Genomic DNA, 18683 nt, shown 5'->3' on the forward strand with positions numbered 1-18683 from the left:
ATGCTCTCATTTGGTCATTTATTCAAACATGTTGTGCCCTTTTACATCCTTCCATCTTTATGGCCTGAATTGAACAATTAAACGGCACACATTGGAAATTTGGAAGGGTAAATCCACCAGCTATTAAGCCTCCATTTGTAAGCTTTCTTTAGCTTCTATTGTGTACAATATATCGTTTGAGATAAACTTATGGCTCTGCCAATGGAAAGCTCTCTCGCTTCGATGAACCTACAGAGAACCCTTGATTCTGTTCGAATGAAACTCATGTCATGCTCCTCCATTGATAGCTTGATTGTGAGGCGCATTGCTAGTGGATGGGACTTGCCCTCATGTGTAATCCGTCCTCCGGCCGGCAAGCCCTCCAAACTAATCCAAAGGCAGGGCAAGCCTCCTGCACCTTCTTTCAGTGCCAACCGGCTGGTTGTAACGGTGATGATTTTTAATTTTGGGGCTTTAGTGGGTTTGTGTAACAGGTGGGCGCTTACCCATTTACCCAAAAACTCAAATTATTGGGTAGTGCTGCACACCTATCCATTTATACACCTACAGAGAACCCTTGATTCTGTTCGAATGAAACTCATGTCATGCTCCTCCATTGATAGCTTGATTGTGAGGCGCATTGCTAGTGGATGGGACTTGCCCTCATGTGTAATCCGTCCTCCGGCCGGCAGCCCTCCAAACTAATCCAAAGGCAGGGCAAGCCTCCTGCACCTTCTTTCAGTGCCAACCAGCTGGTTGTAACGGTGATGAGTTTTAATTTTGGGGCTTTAGTGGGTTTGTGTAACGGGTGGGCGCTTACCCATTTACCCAAAAACTCGAACTATTGGGTAGTGCTGCACATCTACCCATTTATACACACTTCAACCCCCATCCAAATCCGATGTGGGACAAGTTTCACTTGTAACATTCTCCCCCACCCGAACCCACGCAACGCCCTCGTTGCGGTCGAACCACCCTGCCTACCCGGAGGCAGACCCGGACGCCTTTCGGACCGGGTGCTTAGCGTAACACCGGATTAAGGACTGGGTCTGACTCTGATACCAACTGTAACGGGTGGGCGTTTGCCCATTTACCCAAAAGCTCGAACTATTGAATAGTGCTACATACCCACCCATTTATACACACTTCAACCCCCATCCAAATCCGATGTGGGACAAGTTTTACTTGTAACAGTTTCCTTCTAGTTTAGGTTGGGTTCTATTGCCCTTTTTTTTGTTTGCAAACGCTTCCTGGGCCAAGACTTGCTTTGTGCAAATGTTTCAAGCCCTCCCTGTACAGTTGTTTCTATATATAAAATTGAACTTTACCTTTCGATAAAAATTTTAAAAATATATATATAGAAAATTGCAATTCATGTAACAAATCCCATCTAGTTGGAAAAAGTGTTTGTTGAGTTGAGTTATAGGAATTATGTATGTTGTTTATTTATTGTATCATAATGTATTTTGTAGTTCTCCATTTTATGTATTTATTTATTTATTTGTGTGTAAACGATGGTTTGTGAAGGTTTTGTTACCACTATATGTTGCAATTTAGTGGTATTTTCTCACATTCTAAAGTGGAAGGTCAAGACCTCAAATTCCTGTAGAGACATTTAGCGCGTGTGTTATTTGTCCTAATAAAATAAATAAATTTATTATTATTTCTTTAATTGGTACTTACACACGCATGCCTCCACTGTGGTTTAAATTCCTGACCTCCCTTTTAGAAGTAGGGATTTGGTACCGTCAGGCCACTGACTTGTTGGTAATAAAAAGAAAATCATTGTTGAGCTATAAAAAATTTTTGGTTTGAAAATTTCTAGATGCATATGTAGGATCAAGAGGAAATATACTTTGAGCCAATTAGTATGTTTATTACATTTTTGAAATGTTCTGAAATTTTATTAAAGTTTGGATTGTGTAAATAATTTCAAAAGAAAGTAAAAAAGAGTCGATTCAAAATATTATAAGCACTTGAATTTATCATATTATTTAAACGTTCATAAGTTGTGCAAAATATTTAAATTTTGAATTCAAAAATAAATTCTTGCTTTTGTAAATTATTTCTAAACCCTCAACCTACCAAAATCTAGTCCCAAGGCAGATAAATGAGTTATAATTTACATTAAGCCCTTTCTAATAACATATTGGCATGTCCAATTACTCCCTTTGTCCCACAAAATATATATATATATATATATATATATATATATATATATATATCTTTTCAGAAATCTAACTTTTTTTAAAATGTAGTTTTTAATAATTTTTTATCATAGTGGTAGGAATGAATTTTAAAGTATACCTGTGTATGGCGGGTCCTCATACTTTTATAACTTCAAAGTACGAAGGGTAAATTAGAAATATTAAAAAAATAGTACTTTGGATTTTGAATTGGGAGACAATCAAAAATGGAAAGGTTGATACTTTTTGTGGACCAAAGGGAGTGTATCTTTAGTAACCCATTAGATCACTCTTAGAGAAATTCATGTTAATTGTGTGGTGCATGTACCTTGTGCACCTCCATTGTCTTAATAAATAAATAATACAGCACACTTCCGTATGGTTATTGGCATTCACTGCCAGACATGGGTAGGGATTGTACACACAAATTTTGTAAGTCTGTAATAGAAAGAAAATATGGAGCAAAATAGAATTTTATTAATTTATGAATGTGGAGTACAGTCCTTTGTAATATCTTTTACAAAAAAAGAATGGTCCTCTGATTCGATCTCCTTGTTTTTGGTTGGTTGGATCCAAGGGCTGCACGAGCTTGTTCTTGAATCACTGTGGAATTTGATGAAGAACGGCACGTTGTTGGATGTGCTTGATGTTCTTCGCTTTTGGGTTTCGATTCTGAATTTGTGTCTAAATTCTGAGTCTCTGGATTTCTGAGTCTCTGAACTTTTGAATTCTGAATTTGTATCTGAATTTGTAGACTTCTGAATTCTGAATCCTCTCCCCCTTTTTCTTCCTCCAAGCCTCTATTTATAGGCTTCTTGGATTAATAGGATGATGACACGTGTCATCTCTTGATAAGGATAAAACTATAACTGGGCCGGGCCAGTTATATTGTGATAATTATCCTTAAAGATAATTATTCAAAATATATTTTATTAGGAATAATTATCGTTTCATTTAATTATCTGGGCTGGGCTAATTAAATAATTTAAGTGGACCAAGCCTGGTAAATTAAATAATTTATTTAAACATTAGGCCTATATTTAATGGGTCCATTCGTTAAAACCAAAGCCCACTAAATTTTGGTGTCTACAAATTGCCCCCACTTCAAGTCCCAATTTTGACAAGACTTGTCTCTTTTTCCAAGTGGGACTTGAAGTTTCTTTTTTTTTTTTTCCTTTTTTTTTTCATCTTAATTGTGCTTTCCTATTTAAATTGAATTGTCCAAATCCCAATACAACTTGGAGGTATCTTGTTGCCTATATATACCCTCAATATTGTAGGTTTTGATATCAGTTCCAAAAATCTCTGAAGACTTGTCAGATCACAAATAATTGGTACGTGTGTTTCTTCTTCTTTTTTTTTTTTTTTTTTTTTTTTTCTTCTCTCTCTTCTCTTCTCTTCTCCACGCTGGCTGGAGCTTTTTTTTTTTTTTTTCTCTCTCCACGCATGCAGGAGAACATATATATATATATTTTTTCCTCTCTCCATGCATGTAGGAGAACAATTTTTTTATTTTATTTTTTTCTCTCTCCACGCATGCAGGAGAACATATATTGTTTTTTTTTTTTTTTTCTCTCTCCACGCACGCTGGAGAACTTTTTTTTTTTTTTTTTTTTTTTTTTTTTTTTTTTTTTTGTTCACTCTACACACGCTGGAGAACATTTTTTTTTTTTTTTTTCTTTGCAGGGCTTGATTGGGTATAATAACTTGATTTGTGTCCACCGTAGCAGAAATTGAATCCTCCTTCTAGAAAACACCGATTTGAGCTTTGTTATCGATCATGGTGGTGTTCAAGTGTTTCGCAAAGTAAAAGCTGACTATCTTAGAGAGCAAAAATAGTCAACGAGTCCAAGGAACGACATTAAGTGTATATGACTCACTTTTTGGTCGCAATGCTATTCAAGTGCCTGATTCTAACAATAAACATTGTTCATCTCATTGGACATGCACGGCCACATGCGAACTCACCGACTTTGGTCCTGATCAGATTAATGAAGAATCTATTGTCTCTAAAGCCTTGATACTAAATTCTTCACTTCATGAGAGAGTTGTTGAAGAAAACCAGTTTTCACTATTGGGTCTTAATGTTTAGGCAAAGGAAATATCATGGAGTATTCCCTATAAACTTCCTGCTGAATTGCTATACACCGAACTATATTGGGAGTGGTTAGAAGATGTCTTGGCGCGTTTCCATGACTTTCTATCAAAACAACAACTATATGGTGCTTTATTCGCCTCCCTATTTTCCTATGATCATCATGAAGATGTATTCAAAGCATTCCTTGAATGTTGGTGCCCAGCCACTAATACACTTCATTGTTCTATTGGCGAGCTATCAATTTCTCTTCGAGATCTATATATGCTAGGTGGTCTCCCTCACCAAGGAACAATTTATGATGAAGTTATTCCTTGTGCAGATGAACTATCAAGAGCTGGCAACAACAAAAATTCTATCCCTTTGAGTTGTCAACACCTATTTTTGGCCTTCCACAGACTTTCCAAGAAGTATAAAGGAGATCAGAATGTGAAGATATCTGACTGGATTAATTTCTGGTTTAAAGGTGCATCAAGACATGCCAAACCTTCAAAGAAATCAACAAAAATAAAGTTCACCGCCCTATAAGGACTCAAAATCCATCTGGTGTGATCCCTCCTGTCCGGTCAATGTCCACCAAAGAGAAAGAAGTATTTATCAACCTTGGTGTAGATGAAACATCGAGAGACACCACTTATCTAGCTGCTTTTTTAGCATGTTGGCTCTGTAAATTTGCCTTACCTGCACACCCTGGCAACATAATTCGTCCTGGGACTTTCAAGGTCGCAAGCATGTTAGCAGATGGCTGCAACATTTGTCTTTCCATCCCGGTTCTGGCCAGTATTTACAGAGGCTTGAACGAGATTGTTTCCTCACCAGATCCTGGAAGCTGCTCTGCGATATTTCCTATTCACTATATATTCGGATGGTTGAGTGAATATTTCAGAACTAATTTCACCATTCCTAATACCAACTATTGGCCTAGAATGACATTATATGCAGGCGAAGGAGGAGCAAGATACTTTGACCATTTTGAAGCCCAAAATTTATTCAGATCATGTAAAGGAATAAACTTAACTCGAATAGCTAAAAGATCTTCAAAAGAGCGACTTATTGTAGATAATGGCGAGATGATAAAGGCTGACTTTGACACCTTAATCAATCTTCGATCATGTTATTTGACATTGCGCCAAAATGACCGTCTTATCATTGAGCCGTATAGTCCACACAGATTTAGCCGACAATTTGGGTACCATCAAGATATTCCTGGAAAATTAAAAAATGACTTTCGTACTTGCACCTTAGAGGAATTTTTAAAGCATTGGAACTCATCCGTTCATTATTCTTCTGGTTGTGATGCGTTGCTTCCTTCAACCTTCAGCCACCAAAAATCCTCAGTTACCAGAGCATATGCCAAATGGTGGTTCAGCGTATATATTGATCCATTTACACAGAAAGAAACTACCTCAAAGCAATCTAAATGCACGATTTCCCCACTAGAGAAACCAACTAAAATCAGGAAGGTTTTAATTAAGGGGCTGAAGTCAAATCTCCCATCTAAGCCAGTGCCAAAGTTAACCATCAAATCTCATAATGATTGTGACATTGTTGGAGGATCTAGTAGCCATCACCAAATAGCAGAAGATGTCCCACCACTAATCAATAACCGTCGCCGTCGTCAGTTGTCAATGGAGTTAGATGAGGATGTGAAAGCTTATGATGAGGATCGTAACTGGAAGCATGTCACCGACAAAGTGAGACTTGATTCAGTACAGGAATGTGTTGCCACTTCTCTTGATCAATTTTTTATTGGGGTACCTAGCAGTTCACAACCTATACAGGTAACTGTTATTATATATATATATATATATATTTTTGTACTGCAAATTACAATTATTTATTATTATTTTTTTAATAGATAAAAGACAGCAAGGGATTTCTTGGGGAAGATGTCATCATTGTTGCTAACCCAACATGTAATGAAGAATCTATTTATGGACCGTCTGCCTTAGAGTTGGCCACTGCGATAGGAAAAGGTACAGAGATTTCACTACAAAGAAGCAGAGTTAGTCAACACTCGGATGTTTTGGGGGTTGCTGAAGTGACTAGTCAAGCTATGGAGGTGGTTGAAAATATTGGTAAAGATCATGTAGTTATCCCTTCTTTGATTTTAAGAGAACAGAGTCCACCCTTGCATCGTGTTGCCCCTTCTGAAATGTCAATTTTCAATGCGGAAGAGATCGTTCTTGATGTTCATCGTCGTGCTGCTTTATTCTTTATTGATTTCATAAAGAATATCATACGCGATACTCCTACCGATAAAATACCGCCTCGAGCACCTAAACTTCAAACACTTTATGAAGGACTCGCAAAACTCCCTGGAGACCATTCAGCTTTGAAGAGGCGAATTGACTCATATACTAATAATGCGGCCAATTATATTGCTACATCTTCTTCATATGCCTGTATGATGACTTCAGACTCTCAATCCCAACGATTGGCCAGTATTGATGCACAGCTCACCAACGCTAGGTCTATAGAAGATGATGGTGCTAAGCGTATAGAATCACTTCAATCTAGTTTGAGTGAAGCTGAATTTAAAGAAGCTAGATTAGTGAAAGAATTGCAAGAAGCCAGGGAAGAGACTCAAGGGCTTAAAGTCCTCATATCGACAACGGATGCACAGTTATCTCAGAAGAAGGAAGCCATCACCAAACTTTGGGAAGATCGAAAATCAATAGAAGAAGCTAATGTCATCTCGAATCGCGATCTTGAAGTAGTGAAGCAACTGGAAGAGATATTATGGCAAGAACGTGACGAAATTATCGTTATGGAATTTTAGTATTGATCATCATTTTTTTTCAAAAAAAATTGTAACTTTGAATTTTAGCAATAAAACAAATGATTTATTATCTCCATTTTATTTACAACGATGTTATCATTATTTATTTGTTTCACCGTTCACAGTTTATACTCTTGCGGGCCAGGAGTTTATAAAGATTTTTTTTTTTTTTTGGGCGCACTGAACTTAGAATAAAAATCTAAGCTGCCTACGTACCCTCAAAAGAGGGATCAAGTCATCACGTAGTTCAATAGAAATAAGGGTTTTTTTTTTCCTTTTTTTTTTTTTTTTTTTTTTTTTCAATCACAGTTTTAACTCATGTAGGCCAGGAGCATAGTGCAGTTTAAGCTCGTATGATCAGGAGCATTGCCTTCATGGGTAGTAGCGCTTCAGGAATTTGCCATTAATGGGCCCCACTCTTACTCCGTCTTCATCAATAATGAGATATGCGCCGTTACTATAAACTTCGCGAACAACATACGGTCCATCCCATTTGGATACAAATTTATTTCCCTTGCGATTTATGACAATCGGTCTACGAACAGCTACTACTAAGTCTCGAACTTGAAATGACCGAGGTCGAACTCTCTTATTGAACGCTTTAGAAAGTTGAGCTTGAGAACACTCTAGCTGTTGTTGAGCTTCTAATCTCTTTCCATCCAATGCTTCCAGTTCTTGAAGACGTAAGATGGCATTTTCTTCACTTGTAAGACCTTCTTGTATGGCTATCCTTAATGAAGGGATTTGTTGTTCCAATGGAAGAACTGCTTCTACGCTATAGACTAGAGAATATGGAGTTGCTTGAGTAGGTGCCCGATGCGTAGTGCGGTATGCCCATAATGCTTCTTCCATTCGCTCATGCCAATCTCGCTTTGTTTGGTTAACTACTTTCTTCAATAGCTCACATAGAGTCTTATTGAATGCTTCTGCGAGACCATTTGCAGGGGCATTGTACATGGAGGATTTACGTTGTTTGAATCCAAATTTCTCACAAAGGTCAGTTACCCAACTATTTTTAAAATTCGTCCCGTTATCAGTGATGATGTATCGAGGGACACCATATCGATAAATAATGTTGGACTTGATGAAGTCAACCACTGTTTCCTTTTTCACATGTTTATAGGGTGCAGCTTCCACCTATTTTGAAAAATAATCAGTTGCAGCCAAGATATACAAGTGGCCTTTTGAAGACTTTTCTAAAGGACCAACTACATCTAATCCCCATGCATCGAACGGTCATGACGTCACAGTAGGGTGTAATGGTTCCGGTGGTTAGTGTATGAAGTTGGCATAGAATTCACAGGCTTGACACTTTTTTGCATACTCCAAGCAATCTTTGACCATGGTGGGCCAATAATAACCCATTCTTTTCACGCGAAAGTGCAGCTTTGGACCAGATTGATGAGCTCCACAAATCCCAGAATGTGCCTCCTTCATTGCATGCGTTGCTTCATCATTTCCAAGGCAGCGAAGGAAAAAGCCCTCATAGGAACGCCTATACAATGTATCGTTGTAATAGATGAAACGAGGTGCTCGCCTTCGTATTTCAGTCTTATGGCGTAGGTCTTCAGGAAGCTTTCCATGTTCCAGATAATCAATGATAGGGATTCTCCAGTCTTCTTCCTCTTATGTCCAACAAGAAGCCACATTACTTTCTTCAAATTTATCCTCCAAGACTTGTGGTAAGACCCATCTTTGACATACAGGAACATCAACCAGGTCTTCATCAGTTAATGCCAATGTTGTAGCCAAATTTGCCAAAGCATCAGCTATCCAATTTTCTTTTCTTGGAATGTGCTCTAGTATGACGCTATCAAACCGTTCCAACAAATAAGAGGCGTAACGATGGTACGGTACTAGATCATCTTTCTTAACCTCATATTCTTTAAGAAGTTGGTTGATCACCAACTTAGAGTCTCTATATATTTCGAGGTCCATGATGTTCATCTCATTCGCCATTTGAAGGCCAATAATCAAGGCTTGATACTCAGCTACATTATTTGAGCAGTTTTCAGCAAGTGCAAAAGAGTATGGAATGACATGTCTCTTTGGAGAAACAAAAACTACACCTGCTCCAGCCCCATTTGATCGTGCTGCCCCATCGAAAAACATCATCCATGGAGGGAGGATGTCCACAAGGAAGACTTCTTTATCAGGAAAATCTTCAGAAATTTCCCAATCGGCTGGAATAGGATGGTCAGCTAAGAAATCAGCTAAGACTTGTCCTTTTACTGCTTTTCGTGGCACATAAATAATTTCAAATTCGTTGAACAAAATTGACCACCTCGTCAATCGTCCGGAAAGGACCGGCTTAGACATGACATATTTGAGAGGATCTGCCCTTGCAACAAGATGTATCGTATGAGCCAAGAAATAATGCCTCAATTTCTTAGAAGTGAAGACAAGTGCGAGGCATGTTTTTTCAATTGGAGGATAATTTCGCTCTGTCGGGGTGAGTCTGCGACTTAAATAATACAATGCCTTCTCTTTATGTTCTTCATTATTCTGAGCAAGTAAGGTACCCAGCGATTTTCTTGCGTAGCAATGTAAAGTATGAGTGGCTTTCCAGGTACCGGTGCTCCCAATACCGGAGAATTGAGAAGGTACTTTTTGATGCTATCAAAAGTATTTTGGCATGATTGGTCCCAATTAAATGGAACATCTTTTTTTAGGAGTCGGTTAAAAGGCTGACAACGACCCGCTAAATTTGAGATGAACCGACGAATGAACGCAAGTTGACCTTGTAAACTTCTCAGTTCACGTAAATTCTTTGGTGGCGGCATCTTTTGAATGGCCTCAATTTTATTAGGATCAATCTCAATACCACGATGACGTACGACGTATCCCAGGAATTTCCCTGAAGTCACACCAAATGCACATTTAAGGGGATTCATCTTAAGTTGATATTTTCGAAGGCGATTAAAGACAGTACGTAAATCCTGTAAATGATTTCTTCGTTCTTTTGTCTTAACCACCAAGTCATCAACATAACATTCAACAATCTTGTGGAGTATGTCGTCGAAGATCCTTTGCATAGCGCGCTGGTATGTTGCTCCCGCATTTTTTAGTCCAAAGGGCATAACTTTGTAACAATATATGCCTTTAGGAGTGCGAAAGGCAGTTAACTCCTCGTCCCTCAGAGTCATTCTTATCTGATTGTACCCAGAGTAACAATCCATAAAAGAGAGAGCTTCATGTCCAGTGGTTGCATCTACAGTGAGCTCAGGGATGGGAAGAGGAAAATCATCTTTTGGGCATGCCTCATTCAAATCACGAAAGTCCACACAGATTCGAATCTGTCCATTTTTCTTCTTCACTGGAACAATGCTCGAAATCCATGTTGGATATTTGACCTCACGGATAAACCCTACTTCAATCAATTTGTTGAGTTCTTCCTCTATCCTTGGAACTAGCTCTGGACGGAAGAAACGTTGAGACTGCTTAATCGGACGTGTCCCACGTTTGACAGCGAGATTGTGCACTGCAATTTTAGGATCAAGACCGAGCATCTCTTTGTATGTCCAAGCAAAGACATCCTTGTACTCAGACAATAATTGAAAGTAATCATTTTCTTCTGAGGGGTTTAGGAATGCACTAACAAAAATTAGTTTGGGTTGATCGTCAGTTCCTAAGTTGATTTCTTTGAGTTGATCAACAGTAGCCTGCCCCTCGTCTTCTAGTGTTGGTGGAGCTTTCTTGATATCATCTGGTTGTTCACAGTTAGGTTCCTCTTCAACAGTGATGTGGTATGAAGTAACACAAGACGATTCGCCAGTGCCTTCTATTCTATCCACTTCTGCTGATTGATTAGTAAATACAATGGTTCACCTTCGAGCTTTCAATGTAACATCATTGGTGACATCTATCTCTGTCTTACGTTTCATTCACGAAGGCACTAGGCTCTGAACCTCACTATTATTCACCACGTTGATGTTAGCTTCTTCTGACTTCACAATCTTGCTGTTTTTTAGTGGTGCATCATGGATAGTACCAATTCGAGAAAATACTGACTTTCGAGATTGAGGTTGTGCAGATTTTCTTCCTTGGTCATGAAAGCTCATTCTGTTAAAAACAGAGTTACGAGGCAAATTGCTGATATGAGAACTTGAAACATTTGATTCTCGGCTTGACAACCTGTTGAATACAGATGTTCGATCGCATGGAGCTCTTATACGGTCAAAGACTGATTTTTGATGCCCAGTCTGTTGATCTTGTTCATCCTCAACTTCTTCAAACCCAATGTATAAGGTGCTTGACTTCTTATCCCTCTTTGTGATTTGAATTCAAAGTGGCTCAGAAGCTACGAAACCGAGACCAGACTTAGGTGAAATGATTTTATGCCCTTGATCTTTCAACTTCTTCTGTGTCTCATTGAGGCCGTGCACCTTCTCACCGGTGACCTCAGCATTCAGTTTTCCAAGGCTTGCAAGATTTGTAAAATCATACCCCGACTTAGCCAAGAGTTGGTATGCTTTAGGATCGAATCCTTCGTCGGTCCTTTATTTTGGAAGTGATAAATGATCAACCATAGATTGAGAAGGCCGCACGAACCCTTTTAACGGAGACTTAGAAGGCGAAGACTTCTGAATCTTAGGGAAAGGAAGAGTTAACTCTCCTTTAAGCTTTTGCATATCTTCGTTTTCCTTGGTTTGTGACATCTTTAATTTAAATTCCTTAGTTTTAATTATCTCGATAACAGGTGCCTGCCCTTCTTGTCGCTGAGATTTTGGAACATGCTTTAAAATAGGTTTCGTCCGATGTGCTTTTATCGAGACCTCTCGCGTTTTAGCTACCTTTACAATGTCTGTCACTGAAACGTCTAGTGGATCACTTAATGCTTCTTTTGCTTTTGTAGATTGAATCTCTTGTGTAGACGGAAGGCTTGGGATGGGCACTTCCGAAGGTGTATCATGATCGATATAGAACTTGGCATCGGCAAAATGAGATTCTGCCTCTGTAAATGGCTTATGATCCGCCACAACCGTTTATACGCCATTTTTGTAGAATTTGAAGCACTGATGAAGAGTTAATGGAATGACGCCATTACTATGTATCCAAGGCCTTCCCAACAACAAATTGTAGGACGTCTTTGCATCAATCACATGGAATAAGGTTTCTGCTTGGAGCTCGCCAATAGTTAGCTTTGCCCGAATCATGCCGATAGCTCTCTGTCCTCCTTGGTTAAAACCTTGAATAATAAGACGGCTACGCGATAACTCGTCAATTGTGATGCCAAGATTTTTCATCGTAAATTTTGGCATTAGATTCACCGTCAAGCCACCATCAACAAGAATACGAGTAACTCTTCGTTCTTTTATGTAACCGGAGACGAAGAGAGGATAATTGTGCGGCTTCGAACCCAACTAAAGATCCTCGTCCGTGAAAACAATTGGTGCACAACATGACTCAAATTTTTCAATGATGGCTGTATTATGGTTCTCTACAGTCTGGACTTCATCTTGATCCTCGTTCTTCTCATCATTAAGGCTTGTTTTCTTAGTTGAAACCATGTAAGTTGTTACAACTTCGTCATTTAGGTATCGTTTTGGAAAGAACTCTTGTAAAGTAATAGGTTTCTGACTCTTTTTGCTTATAGAGGTGTGTTTAGTTGACTGTGTCTTCTTGACCCATTTTCTGTTATGGCCAGACTGTTTATGGTGATATTGGGGTTTCTTCTTCCTTTGCCCTCTGTCAGAATAATTAGTCTGAAAAATATCAGCTTGTTGCTTCCGTGGTTTCTTTCTTGTCACCAGAGTCCATCCTTCTTCATCATCCCGAGGAAAAACCCTTCCAAATGTTGAAATGTCACGTACACTCCCTTGGCCAATATAGATTGGGATTGGTTCCAATGAACCAAACTGGATAGTTGTGCAAGATACCTCCGAAGTTAAAGGTTGAGAACGAGCACTCCCCACGACAGAGGTTGTCAAAGTAGCAGTAGTATGATTTGAAGTTACAACTTCGTCTGTATCCAACAAGATTTTTCCTTGTTTTGCCAGATTCATCACCACCTCCTTGAAGATAAAACACTTCTCAATTGGATGACTGATAATGCGATGATATTTGCAGTATTTTGGATCGTTGATACGTCCCATCTCTGGAGGACGTTTGCATTCAGGGAGTTCTATAACTTTACTTTCAAGTAAACATTCCAAGATGCCAGGAACATCGGAATCGAGGAAGGGGTATTCTTTCGTCTCTAACTCCTTTAGCGTAGGACGCTGTCTTTCCCTCTCTTGAAACTGGCGAGGCTTTTTATCATCCTTCTTGTCATCTTTAACAGATATCTTGATTGGGGTGGTTGAGATAGCCATTGAATCTTTAGTCGCATTTTTTGATGACTTGTTGCCCTTCTTCCAGTCCTTCTTATCTTTGCGTAGTTCTATAGTCACGGGACTTTTGCCGTCATGGGATTTCATACTGATCTCCATGTCATGGGCACGCGTAGCCAATTCCTCAAATGTGCGAGGTTTTATGCCTTGCAGAATGTAGAGCAGGCCCCAATGCATTCCCTACATACACATCTCCCCAGTAGATACTTTTAACAAATGGTCCTTGTAGTCAAGACTGAGGGCTCTCCACCAATTAATGTAGTCGATTACAGGCTTATCCTTCCATTGCTTCGTGTTAGTCAACTCTATCATACTAACAGTACGACGAGTGCTATAGAACCTGTTCAAGAATTCTCTTTCCATCTGGTCCCAACTATCAATTGATTCTGACTTTAGGTCAGTGTACCACTCAAACGCGTTTCCTTTAAGGGACCGGACAAACTGTTTGACTAATAAGTCCCCCTCTGTTCTGGCATTGTTACAAGTCTCGACAAAATGGGCAATGTGTTGCTTGGGGTTACCTTTTCCGTCAAATTGCTGAATCTTCAGAGGTTGGTATCCTACATGCATTCTCATACTGTCGATTCTCCTTGTATAGGGCTTTGAGTACATGAGAGTGCTCTGTGAGACACCACCATATTGAGCTCGGATTGTATTCGTTATCATATCATGCAATTGTTCGACAGATAATGAAGAGACTGAAGAAGAGGTATGATTGGTTTGACCAGTCACCTATTCTATCCCCGGCGTCTGGTTTTGACTGGTCGCTTGTTCTGTCACTGGCGTCTGTTTGGGATTCTCCCTGTGAGTACCTTGTGCTGTAGAATTAGGATTCTCCATTAGTATTGCTGTGGAAGATGTAGGTTTCCCAGACGGTGGTGGTGTGAAAGTTGCACGATTCCCGGATGGCATTGGTGTTTCACTGAAGGTCTGAACTTCCAATTTATTCATTAGTGTAGCGATTTGCAAGTCCTTTTCTTCAATAGTCTTTGTGAGGTTCTCAATGGAATGAGCCATAGTTGCTAGTTGTTCCTCCACCGTAGCAGCTCCAGTCATCATAGCAGCAACCACATCTGAGTATGATAGGCCTTGAGAATCCACGTTCCTTGAAGTGATTGATTGCTCCGAAGTCTGACGTGGTGACTCTGGGGGTGAACCGACACTAGAGTGAGCATCATAGATAGAACGAAGTGAATCTGGTGGTGGAGCCTCCTCTAGAACAATGTCAAGGTTTTTGACATGTTGAGTTTTCACGTTCGCCGGTGTTGCAGGATTAGTTTTCACCACATCTTGCTGAAGTTTGAATGACGTCATCGCCTGGGACTTGCTACGTGTCACAGGGCCCGTCAAGGTACTTCCATCGCTTAATTTGGTCTTCCTGCCACTTTTCATGGTGGCTTTAGCGTCGACCTTTGCAATAGCGATGTTTTTTTGGGCTTTCTTATCTGTTTGAATCTTAGGGGGAGCCATAGAATCTGATAGAGAAGAAACTTGATGGTAGGAGAAAGAGATGAGAGGCAAAGGTGGTCCCACCGGGCGTGCCACAAATTTGTACACACAAATTTTGTAAGTCTGCAATAGAAATAAAATATGGAGCAAAATAGAATTTTATTAATTTATGAATGTGGAGTACAGTCCTTTGTAATATCTTTTGCAAAAAAAGAATGGTTCTCTGATTCGATCTCCTTATTTTTGGTTGGTTGGATCCAAGGGTTGCACGAGCTTGTTCTTGAATCACTGTGGAATTTGATGAAGAACGGCACGTTGTTGGATGTGCTTGATGTTCTTCACTTTTGGGTTTCGATTCTGAATTTGTGTCTGAATTCTGAGTCTCTGGATTTCTGAGTCTCTGAACTTCTGAATTCTGAATTTGTGTCTGAATTTGTAGACTTCTGAATTCTGAATCCTCTCCCCCTTTTTCTTCCTCCAAGCCTCTATTTATAGGCTTCTTGGATTAATAGGATGATGACACGTGTCATCTCCTGATAAGGATAAAACTATAACTGGGCCGGGCCAGTTATATTGTGATAATTATCCTTAAAGATAATTATTCAAAATATATTTTATTAGGAATAATTATCGTTTCATTTAATTATCTGGGCTGGGCTAATTAAATAATTTAAGTGGACCAAGCCTGGTAAATTAAATAATTTATTTAAACATTAGGCCTATATTTAATGGGTCCATTCGTTAAAACCAAAGCCCACTAAATTTTAGTGTCTACAGGGATGGCAGCAGGGCGGTTTAGGGTGCGACCGGAACACCATCATCAACCCCATCCCTGTTTAGAATAGCTATCCCTCTCCCCGTCCAAAACTATTTATTAGATGGGGTGGGACAGGATGAGGTGGGGCTGGTGTTGGGATTTGTATACCTTGGCATAGCGAATTTTTACTCGAATCTTATAGATATTGTTCTTTATATGAAATGACATTTATGTATTATACAATTGGTGAATGTTAATGTACTGTGTTTTCGATTCATGGTGGAGTTGAATATGTCCGCTTAGTTGCAAGAGATATTTATATGTGTATGATGACGATTAATACTAGAATATAAATAGCAATGATAAATAGTTCGTAGTCGATAATTAAGGATGGACTTTTAACTAACTAAGATTTGAACCAAATCCGCGATAAGTTGAGATACATTGCGAGAGCCGTCGTATGCAATTGCTCCCTATCATCGCTATGGCATTTGACCTTCAACCATGAGAGAAGTATAAACTTTTTTACTAATTAGTCATTGCTTTAATTTGTTCAGCGGAACCTTCAGGATCCAAAGACTGGCATTTTGGGTAATTATATAATTAATAGCTAGAGGGTTATATTCCTAATATTTACATCATTGCTATTTGTATTTATTTTGTATTAATTGTGGTTGATTACAAAGTAAATTTGAAGGCCTTCATGTGTTTTAGACAAAATAGTTTTTATGTATTTGTTTACTAAATTTTTATTTTTGTCAAATAAATATTTTATTGTGATAAAGTCGAAAAATAATAAAGGAGTCAAAATAAATATATTTATTGTGCGGTCGGATTGATGGCTACAATTATTCGATAGCTAATCAAGCATAGAGGGATTAAAGTGCAACATTGACTTAGTGGTTATTTATTATTTAATTGGAGGTCAATCAATTTCTTTTAGTGGGGTAGAAAATAATTTATAAATTAATTGATTTAGGTACATGGTATAATAAACCGGGTCAATTATTAATTCATTGGAGCCAAGAATATAGTAAAGCAAAAAGATTATCACCTATAGTCCAACTTGATATTAGAAAGCCTATTTGATTTGAGATAGCACTTTAATTGTTAGATATTGAGAATAACTTTTGACACACCATGTGGCTATTTATACATGATGACCATGTATTCATTAGTTAACTTTTTAGGCACCATCAGTTTGTGAAAAAAAATAAAAAAATTATTTCTCTCTATAGAATTTTAGGAGTTGTGCTCTCATCTAAAGGACGCACAAGCTAAGTCTTCCAAGGGTTTTATGGAGGTATATAGGTGATTTCTAAAGGAAAATCCATATTCAAGGAAGAAAAAGGCTTGGAGATTCTCGATCAAGCTTCTATAAGTGATAACTTTCACTTTAGTGGATTGTTGTGAGGTTTTCTCAAACCTTTATGTAAGTTTGCTAAGTTTTATGTGTTTATCATCATCTTCTTCATGCATAAAAATAGCTCTAGAGGTAGATCAAGATCATTTGTTGCAAAGCCCTCTCATATTTTTTTAAAAATATCCATTTACCTAACATGGGGATGGGTTTTGTAGAATACTTTTGTAATTATATAACGAATCTAACGAAAGTAAAAAATGAAACAAATTTTCAACTATGATAATAATTCTTTTTCTCCTACGACAATAAAAACAAAATTCAACTTCTTAATTGGAAATTGAGACTTAACATTATTGTAGGAACATTAAAATAATACATAGTCCGATTTGAATAATATAAAAGGATATTTAGTGATTGAAATATAATAAATAACGATTTGCTTAATATATACCTAATATTGTTAGGGGGTGCAACTTGGATGGGTCCAACCTGGAAAAGTTTGGGCTTGGGCTTACTAATTCATAAACCGGGCTGAAATTGGGTTAGGTTTTCCCCAAACCTGAGAACATTTGGGTTTATTTTGGGTTAGGGCCGAACCCAGCCCGAAACCCAAATAAAAAAAAAAAAAACCCCTATCTTAACCATTGAAATGATTTGATCCAACAGATGATATTGCACACAACCAAATTGAGTTGGGTTTTCTCTCTCTAAAAATCTCTTATCCATACTCTCTCTCTAAATTGCCTCTCCTTTCTCTCCTTAATCAAATCTTTACCATACCATCATCCTTGATCAAAGATGGAGACCTTCTCACACAATAATGATGGTGGCTTGCTCTCACCCAAACCCACTTTTAGTGGGAATTGAAAATGTCATAGCAAATGTATGTGGACAATCACCTGATTTATAAGAAGCGTCGGCTGTAACCGCGACATCGCATAATCCCCTTTTTCAGTATATGACATTACTATATCCCTTACTATCCTTAGTATTTAGAAGGGTAGAATACTTTGGGTGTGATAGTTAACATAAGGTTTGCCAAGAGATTCTAATCTTTTCACAATAGTAATAAATAAGGTAACCATATCACTTACTGATTCATCCTATTTCATTTTCTTGCCACTATTTGGGGCTCAAGTATAATTACTTTGGGCCTAAGTCTAACAAAGCATTTCCATATTAATACAAATCAAAGCCCAACCAAATAAGAATTTGAGACATACATAACAATTTCTCCTATTGAAGCTAAAATAAGTACCTTCAAACTTCTTAGGGGCTCCCTAATTTAATTTTTTAGAACTAGCGTTGCTCTAGAATGGTTACTCTAAGATAATCTTCCCTATGTTGTAGTTTTTAGTTTTTATTGTTTACATCTTAAGTATCCGCCAAGAGTGCAATCAACTCTTAGGTGCAAACATTTCCTTGAGGGGGGAGTGTATGAGTACCAACTAGGAAAAAAAGAAAATAATGAAACATAGCTTAATATGAAAGTGAATACAAAGTAGGGCATGTGATAGATTTAAGGAAGTCAACAATAGCGGGAAGGTTTGTCTATATGTAAGACATGTGGCAAATTTTTGGGATGACAGTTAACTTTCTAGATGTTACAGTTATTAAAGTACTTCTAGAACAAATTATTAAAAGCCATATGGTATGGAGCAATTTCTAAGGGTCTGTTTGATTAGACAGAAATTTATTATGGAAAATGAAAGTGAAAGAAAGTGAAGTGAAAGCAAAAAA

The sequence above is a fragment of the Cornus florida genome, unplaced genomic scaffold (genome assembly GCF_030987335.1).
Source record: "Cornus florida cultivar Cherokee Brave unplaced genomic scaffold, ASM3098733v1 CherokeeBrave_3.0.0_Hap2_Chr11, whole genome shotgun sequence".
Taxonomy (NCBI): Eukaryota; Viridiplantae; Streptophyta; class Magnoliopsida; order Cornales; family Cornaceae; genus Cornus; species Cornus florida.